Genomic DNA, 7,889 nt, shown 5'->3' with positions numbered 1-7,889 from the left:
TATAAGCCAGTATATTTCCTTCCCTAAAGGGCATTAGTGAACCAAGATGGGTTTTTACAGCAATCCAGTAGCCATTCCTGACATTAGCTTTATAATTACAGATTTATTCGGCTTCCGTGGTCGGATTTGAACTCATGCCTCACGGATCATTAGTCCTGCACGTAAAATTACTAGCTGAGTAACACTGTGCTACCATTCCCATGTCACGTTCAGGTGTGTCAAAATGTTTTCATTCATAGATGGTGTATATTTACCAACACAGAGACGCCCGTTGGTGTGTGTGTTTGTGTGTGTGTGTTTTATTGCAGGTTGCCTCCCTCAGTCACTCTTCCCTCCCTTCCCTCAGTATTCACCGGTTGGTGTGGTGGCCGGCGGCCGCGTTTTGCCTGGCTCCATCTCCCCATCTCGCTGGACTTCCGTCTCCTCCGGATCCCATGAACTGTGAACGGACACAAATAAGAACTAAAATAAGAATAAAGAACCTCGGTGACAGACTGGGCATGAGAGAGAAAGAGAGTGAGCGAGAGACAAAAATACAACGGTGTAAGATTTTTTTTTAAAGAACAGGAATAATGATAACACACAGCGAAACTAAAAAACCGAGACAGAGATAAGCGAAATGCATGGAAATGTCAATGAGATGAGCAAAGCTTTAGTACCTGCTGCCTGTATTTCTCTGGAAGGGCGGGTAATGGTAGTCAGTGTTTTGTTGTTTAACCTGGAAAACATAACAGGGCCTGTTTGTTTTGTCTTGACTCGCCAACGCAGACAACACAATGAAGATTTGAGACTTGAGCGTGTATCTTTCGGAGGAGAGGCTGCAGATGTGGAACAAGGGGTGGGGGCTCCCTGTTAAACTAGGTTTGCTCATCCACTTGTCGTCCGTGCTAGAGTTAGCGACACAACCTTGCAACGCCCGTAATGCAAACACCGCGAAGGGTCGCATACACACTGGACGTGCAGAATACGATCTGCGTGAATGCCACGATATTTCTCCCTTGAAGAGGACTGTTCGCATTTTCGTCGATATAAAATAAAGTATGTCTATTAAAGGGTTAAACGCTAATTAAGCCGTGCCCATAATTGCACGGATTAACCGCGGCGCCAATGTCAAGGTCAGGGTACAAAGAAACTGGACAATTTGTATTTTTTGTTGTTGCTGGGTACAGTTGGAAGTCAATGATTTTGATGGAACCGCATCCGACATTAATTAAATGCGCGTTTGCGGGGTTATTAAACCTTCTCCGGCGCTGCATTAGCTGTCGGAATCCTTTCTTCTCAAAAACAAGCCTCTTTGCACATGGACCCAGATAATTCCCACTCGAAATCCAAATTTAAATAATGTATTTGCTTATGCCACTGACACAAAGTCTAACCCCGGAGCAGTCACTGGGCTATTTCGGTATCTCTCTCACACAGAATAGGCATAATCTCTGCCCTAGAGATACCATCCCTCCGAAGATCAATAATAATTGATGTTATCAGCTTGACAATATGGGGAAATTAATGTTCAAGGCAGAGGGGGGCGGTGGACTCGCATTAAGGTTTATGAGTGTTATTCATCCGACTGAACATTTATTCTGCTTGCTGTGAAACACTGTGAGAGACGGACACGGGCCCATTGATTTATATAGGTCCGTGATGCTCGCGAAGGGACAAGCGATACAGATCGTTTTAGATCGATACAAACTGTGCTATCAGCAATGACCCCCTTCCCTTCCAATCGGCCCACATACACAATCTAATGGCATTGCTACCCGCAGCTTAACTGCGTTTGGTTAATGAGACTGATATGATTGGGAATTAAAACAGTGAGTAATTACAGTGGGAATCTGCGCTATGTCAGCACAAGAGTGATTATTACCAGGACTTGCATCTATTAGTAAAATGTAGGGAGCCAAAGACAATTTGTAAAAAAAATGTGCTTGTGTTACATAGGATTACACAGGACATACCACACAGAAACAGGCCACTCGGCCCAACCAGTCCATGATGGTGTTTATGCTCCACTTGAGCCTCCTCCCTCTTTCCTCATCTAAATCTATCAGCATAACCCTCTATTCCCTTCTCCCCCATTTACTTGTCCAGCCTCCCCTTAAGTGCATCGATACTATTCACCTCAACCACTCCGTGTGGCAGCGAGTTCCACATTCTCACCACTCTCTGGGTAAAGAAGTTTCTGCTGAATTTCCGATTGGATTTCTTGATGACTATCTTATATTGATGGCCTCGAGTTATGCTCTTCCCCACAAGTGGAGGCTGGGTTATTGACTGTGTTTAAGGTGGAAATAGACAGATTTTTGAACGATAAGTGAGTAAAAGGTTATGGGGAGTGGGCAGGGAAGTGCAGCTTAGTCCATGATCAGATCAGCCATGATCTTATTAAATGGTGGAGCAGGCCCGAGGGGCCAAATGGCCTATTCCTGCTCCGATGTCTTATGTTCTCTCTGTATCCACTCCAACCTTTCATAATTTTAAAGACCTCTATTAGGTCACCCGTCAGCCTTTATTTTTCAAAAGAAAAGTCTTTTACAGCCATATGCACTGGAATTCGTTGCCTCAAAGGGTACTGGAAACAGATCAATAGCGACTTCCAAAGGGGAATTGGATATATACTTAGAAAGGAAACATTTGCTGGGCTATGGGGAAAGAGTCCTGGATTTTTGGCATCTAGGGGAATCAAGGGATATGGAGATCGGGTGGGAAAGTGGAGTTGAGGTCGATGATCAGCCATGATCTTATTGAATGGCGGAGCAGGCTCGAGGGGCCTAGCGTTTATTCCTGCTCCTAATTCTTATGTTCTTAGAGCAGGGAGTCATTGGATAGCTCTTTCAAAGCCGGAACATGCACGGTGGACCGAATGGCCTCCCTCTGTGCTGTATAATTGTATGATATTATAATGTGCTGCTTACATCAAGGATCAACACTACAACCTCCTTCAAACCAACTCACGCTGAGCTAAAGCCCCCCACGGAAAACAGTCAGCCCCGTCTCTTCTTCTTAGGCAGTCCCTCCGAGTCGAGGATGACTTGTTTCCACACTAACATGAGTTCTTCTACTGCCGCTATAAAGGGATAGCGTTTCCACTGCTTCATGTCTCTCCCTCCCTCCCGCTGAGACGAGCGCAGCGAGAAAAAATAGGCTGATCTCCTTCCCTCGGGGCAATTGTTCGCATCGCCCTAATGCGGGAACAATCAGCTTAGAACCGTCTGCTACAAAAGGCTTCCGACGAGGGGGGCGGGGGGGAAAGTGACAGAAAGTACTTGTGATTGAGTCTCCCTCGTAATGAAATGCCTCTTTTCGAATCTGCGGGCATCGGTGAGTGATCAAATCCTCGCCCACGGGCCCGTGTGTAGCATCCAGCCCCTCCCCCCCCCCAGGTTCAGATCATAGTGGGAGCAAAATCTTCTCGGGGTTCGGTGACAATTTGCTGCGAGCGGAATATCTGAACACTTGCAAATGTCTACTCCCTGGCGCTGTATGTAGATTCCACTCTGTATTTCAATGTGCCCGTGCTCACAATGTCGATTAAAGTGCATTTCATATCATCTTGTAATACAGCCCAAACCCTAAGTAATAATTCTTTTGTGCATGGGGGGTGCGAAATCGTAAAACCGTTCGCTGCATGCACTTTTACAGATCAGATCGACCCCATACCGTATAGCCGGCGTGGTGTGTGTGTGTGTGTGTGATTCGGGTCTTTGATGGTGTGGCGAGATGTCCCAGCAAGTTTTGTATCAGACACTAGTAAAGTGAGTGTGGCAGAACGGAGCAAATATTGCGGCTCTCTCTCCTGATGAAACCATGGTTACTGATAGACCTTAATGAATGTAAAAGACAGTGAATCACACACGATTTCGATGTCATAAATAAAGACAGAAAAAAAAATATGAAATCTAACACGGAAGATACTGGGCCAGTCAGTGTCTGAAAGAGAGTGCGTGTTAATGTCTACCGTTAAATCTAGTGTGATGCCATAGCTTGCTTGGAGGTGCAGCCGCGTCACCTCGGGCGATACATGTAGCCAACAGGACACCCCAATAAAGCTTGGTTAAACTCAATCCTAACTCAAGTCACTTCTTGTATCGTGTAAGCTGTTGTTTGACAGGAACAAACTTTGGTGTGAAATTGAAATGGGGACCAAATATTTATATAGAGGAAATACTTTTTTCATTTGTGCAACTCACCGCCAACGAGTTTTACACAGATATGCGTGAGGGGAGATGAGGAGAATTTTTTTGTGAGTTCTGATCTGGAACGCGCTGCTGAAAGGGCGGTGGAAACAGATTCACTAGTAACTTTCAGAAGGGAATTGGGACTTGGAACAAAATTGCAGTGCTGTGGGGGAGGAGAGCGGGGGGGGGGGGGCAGTGGGACTAGTTGGATAGCTCTTTCAGGCACGATGAGCCGAAGATCCCATATTCTGGTCACCACATTACAGGAAAGATGTGATTGCACTGGAGAGGGTACAGAGGAAGTTTACCAGGATGTTGTCCGGACTGGAGAATTTTAGCTGTGAGGAAAGATTGGATAGACTGGGATTGTTTTCTCTGGAACAGGCTGAGAGGAGAATTAATTACGGTGTATAAAATTATGAGTAGCATAGATAGAGTGGATAGGAAGGACCTATTTCCCCTTAGCAGAGAGGTCAATAACCAGGGCGCATAGATTTAAAGTAAATGATGGAAGGATTAGAGGGGAGTTGTGAACTTCTTTCACCCAGAGGGTGGTTGGGGTCTGGAACTCACTGCTTGAAAGGGTGGGAGAGGCAGAAAGCCTCACCACATTTAAAAGTAAGTGGATGTGCACTTGAAGTGCCGTAACCTACAGGGCTACACCAGGAGCAGGAAAGTGGGATTAGACTGAGTAGCTCTTTGTCTGCGGACACAGACACGATGTGCAGAATGGCCTCCTTCTGTGCCGTAAATTTCTATGGAGAGCCTTCTCCTATGCTGGATGATGCTGTGATCTGTATATTGGACAGCGCCCTTCCCCCGATGGGTGTTAGGAAGGGGGGAAAGTTTGAATGAATTGTGAGTGAGGATGAAATAAAACCGATACCATTACAGAAAAAAAAAACAATAACCCATTCGGCACAACTTCCAAACCTGGTGGATGTTGAGTTGAAGGCATGCCGGCTCACCTCGCTTGGTACTTGCGTCCCGGCGCTAACCCTCGGGTCATTGCGTCCGGCCGCACGGACGCCGCCGCTCTCCAAGTTTCCGTTCTTCCGCGGCGTGGCCGGCGTGTAGGGTTTGAGGAACATGAAGTCGCTTTGTGTCGACTCGGGAGTCAGGCACACCTTGTAGCAGTAGGCTTGCGAGGGGAGGCGGCAGCCGGCTAGCTCCGTACCGCCGCCGCCGCTAACGCCACCGCCGGACGCCGCCTTGCCGCCGGAGGCCACCGGGAGGTTGAGGCCGGGCTTCTGGAAGATCTCGTCCGAGTTCCTCCTGCCGGCCAGGCAGGAGCTGGAGTGGCCGGAGCAGCAGGGGACCGGGTTGCAGCCGTAGCCGCGGAGCCGGCCTCGGTGGCAGCGGATCAGGGCGAGCACCACGATGGCCACCAGGAACAAGGAGGAGATGGAACCCAGGGAGATGATGAGGTAGAGGGTGAGGTCGGAGCGGGGCTGGGCTTCACGGGCCGGCTCGGGCACGGTCACCGGCAGCTGGTCGACCGCCGTCAGCAGGATGGTGACGGTGGCGGAGAGAGGAGGCACCCCGCCGTCCTTGGCCTGGACCACCAGCCTCTGCTGGGGCGAGTCCTTGGCCCCGAAGGGCCGGGCCATGCGGATCTCGCCCGTGTGGATCTCCAGGTGGAAGAGGCCGCGGTCGGTGGCGCGCAGCAGGCGGTAGGAGAGCCGAGCGTTCTGACCGGCGTCCGCGTCTACCGCCGTCACCTTCACCGCCAGGTAGCCCGCCTCCGCCCGCCGGGGCACCGTCTCCTCCGCCAGCGAGCCGTTCCGCGGCAGGGGCGCTACGATGACCGGCCCGTTGTCGTTCTGGTCCACGATGAAGACGTAGACGGTGGCGTTGCTGCTGAGCGGCGTAAAGCCGGCGTCCTGCGCCTGAATTTGGATCTGGAAGCTCTTGAGGCGCTCGTAGTCGAAGGAGCGCAGCGCGTAAAGGTTGCCGTTGTCCGAGTTGATGGACACATATGTGGAGATGGACATGCCTTGGATCTGGCGCTCCAGGATGGAGTAGAAGAGGTAGGCATTCTGGCTGGAGTCCGGGTCCACCGCGCTCACCGAGCAGATGGAGGCGCCCGGGGCGTTATTTTCCGTCACGTAGACGGTGTACGAAGGTCGGGTGAAGCAGGGCGCGTTATCGTTGACGTCCGAGACCCCGACGGTGATGGTCTTGTTGCTGGAGAGCGGCGGCGAGCCGCCGTCCCTGGCCGCCACCGTGATGTTGTACTCGGCCACCGTCTCCCGGTCCAAGCGGCCGTCGGTGACCAGGGTGTAGTATTTCTTGAAGGAAGGCAAGAGCTTGAAGGGCAGGCTGCCGGAGATCCGGCAGTCCACCCGGCCGTTGGCCCCCGCGTCCCGGTCGGTCACGCTGATCAGGGCGATGACCGTGCCGGGCGCTGCGTCCTCGGACACCGGAGTGGACAGGGAGGTGAGGAGAACCTCGGGCGCGTTGTCGTTTTCGTCCAGGATCTCCACCAGGACGTTGCAATAGGCGGCCACCGCGTTGGGTCCCATATCCCGCGCCTGGACGAATATCTCGTGCAGCGGGACTTCCTCGTAGTCCAGCACACCTTTCACCCTCACCTCTCCGGTCCGGGGGTCCACCGCGAAGAGCTGGCGCACCCTCTCGTGCGCGTGGTTGCCGAAGGAGTAGACTATTCGGCCATTGGTGCCTTCATCCAGATCGGTGGCGTTGACCCGGATGACCAGCGTGCCGGCCGCCGCGTTTTCCGCCAGCCGGACGGTGTAGACGGTCCGGTCGAAGACCGGGGGGTTGTCATTGGCGTCCAGCACCCCGACCGTGATGAGCACGGTCCCCGATCTCTCGGGCGCCCCTCCGTCCACCGCGGTGAGCACCAGCCGGTGGAGCGCCCGCTGCTCCCGGTCCAGGGGCTTCTCCAGCACCAGCTCGGGGAACCGACTGCGCTCACTCCGGCTCTGCACCTCCAGAGCGAAGTGCTCGTTGGCGCCGAGCCGGTAGGCGCGCAGGGAATTGGTCCCCACGTCGGGATCCTGGGCGCTCTCCAGCGGGAAGCGGGCGCCCGGGGCCGCCGACTCGGTGATATCCAGCTTGACCTGGCCGTTGGGGAAACTCGGCCAGTTGTCGTTCACGTCCACGATCTCGATCTCCGCCTGGTAGAGCTGCAAGGGGTTCTCGATCACAACCTCCAGGTTGAGGAAACAGGCGGGATTCAGCCCGCACAGTTGTTCCCGGTCGATCTTCTCGTTGACGAACAGTATCCCGTTCTCCAGATTCACCTCCAAGTACTGCTTGCGGGCGCTGGACACGATCCGGAAGCGGCGGGCGGACAGCTCGCCCACGTCCAAGCCCAGATCGTCCGCGATGTTCCCAACGAAAGCCCCGTGTTTCAGCTCTTCGGGGATCGAGTAGCGGATCTGGCCGCCGGCTAAAGCCCAGAAGCTCAACAAAAACAGTACTGACCCCTTCACTGTGCGGTTCCTGCCCGAATTCACCATCGCGCCGACCAATCTCCTCCGTCTTTCTCCCTTCAAATTAAACTGCGGTCGGACCCAGAAGTCGGGCTCAAATGTAATTTTCTACATCAAACTTTTTCACGTCTTGTAGCAGAATCGCAGACCGGCCCCAACGAAAGACGTCGGCGTTCCCAGCTGGCTGTGAGTTGGCACTCCGGCGGGTCCCACACCAAATGAAACGCATCTCTCCACTAATCTCCAGTCTGGC

At 52.5% G+C, this 7,889-nt stretch overlaps 1 pseudogene; it reads right to left on the bottom strand.

Moving 5' to 3' along the window:
* Window positions 1-342: 342 nt before the first annotated feature.
* Window positions 343-7,663, bottom strand: LOC139261948 (protocadherin-10 pseudogene; annotated as a pseudogene).
* Between the last annotated feature and the right edge of the window lie 226 nt (window positions 7,664-7,889).

The sequence above is a fragment of the Pristiophorus japonicus genome, chromosome 4, assembly GCF_044704955.1.
Source record: "Pristiophorus japonicus isolate sPriJap1 chromosome 4, sPriJap1.hap1, whole genome shotgun sequence".
Lineage (NCBI taxonomy): Eukaryota > Metazoa > Chordata > Chondrichthyes > Pristiophoridae > Pristiophorus > Pristiophorus japonicus.
This window is presented reverse-complemented; position numbering and strand designations above follow the sequence as displayed.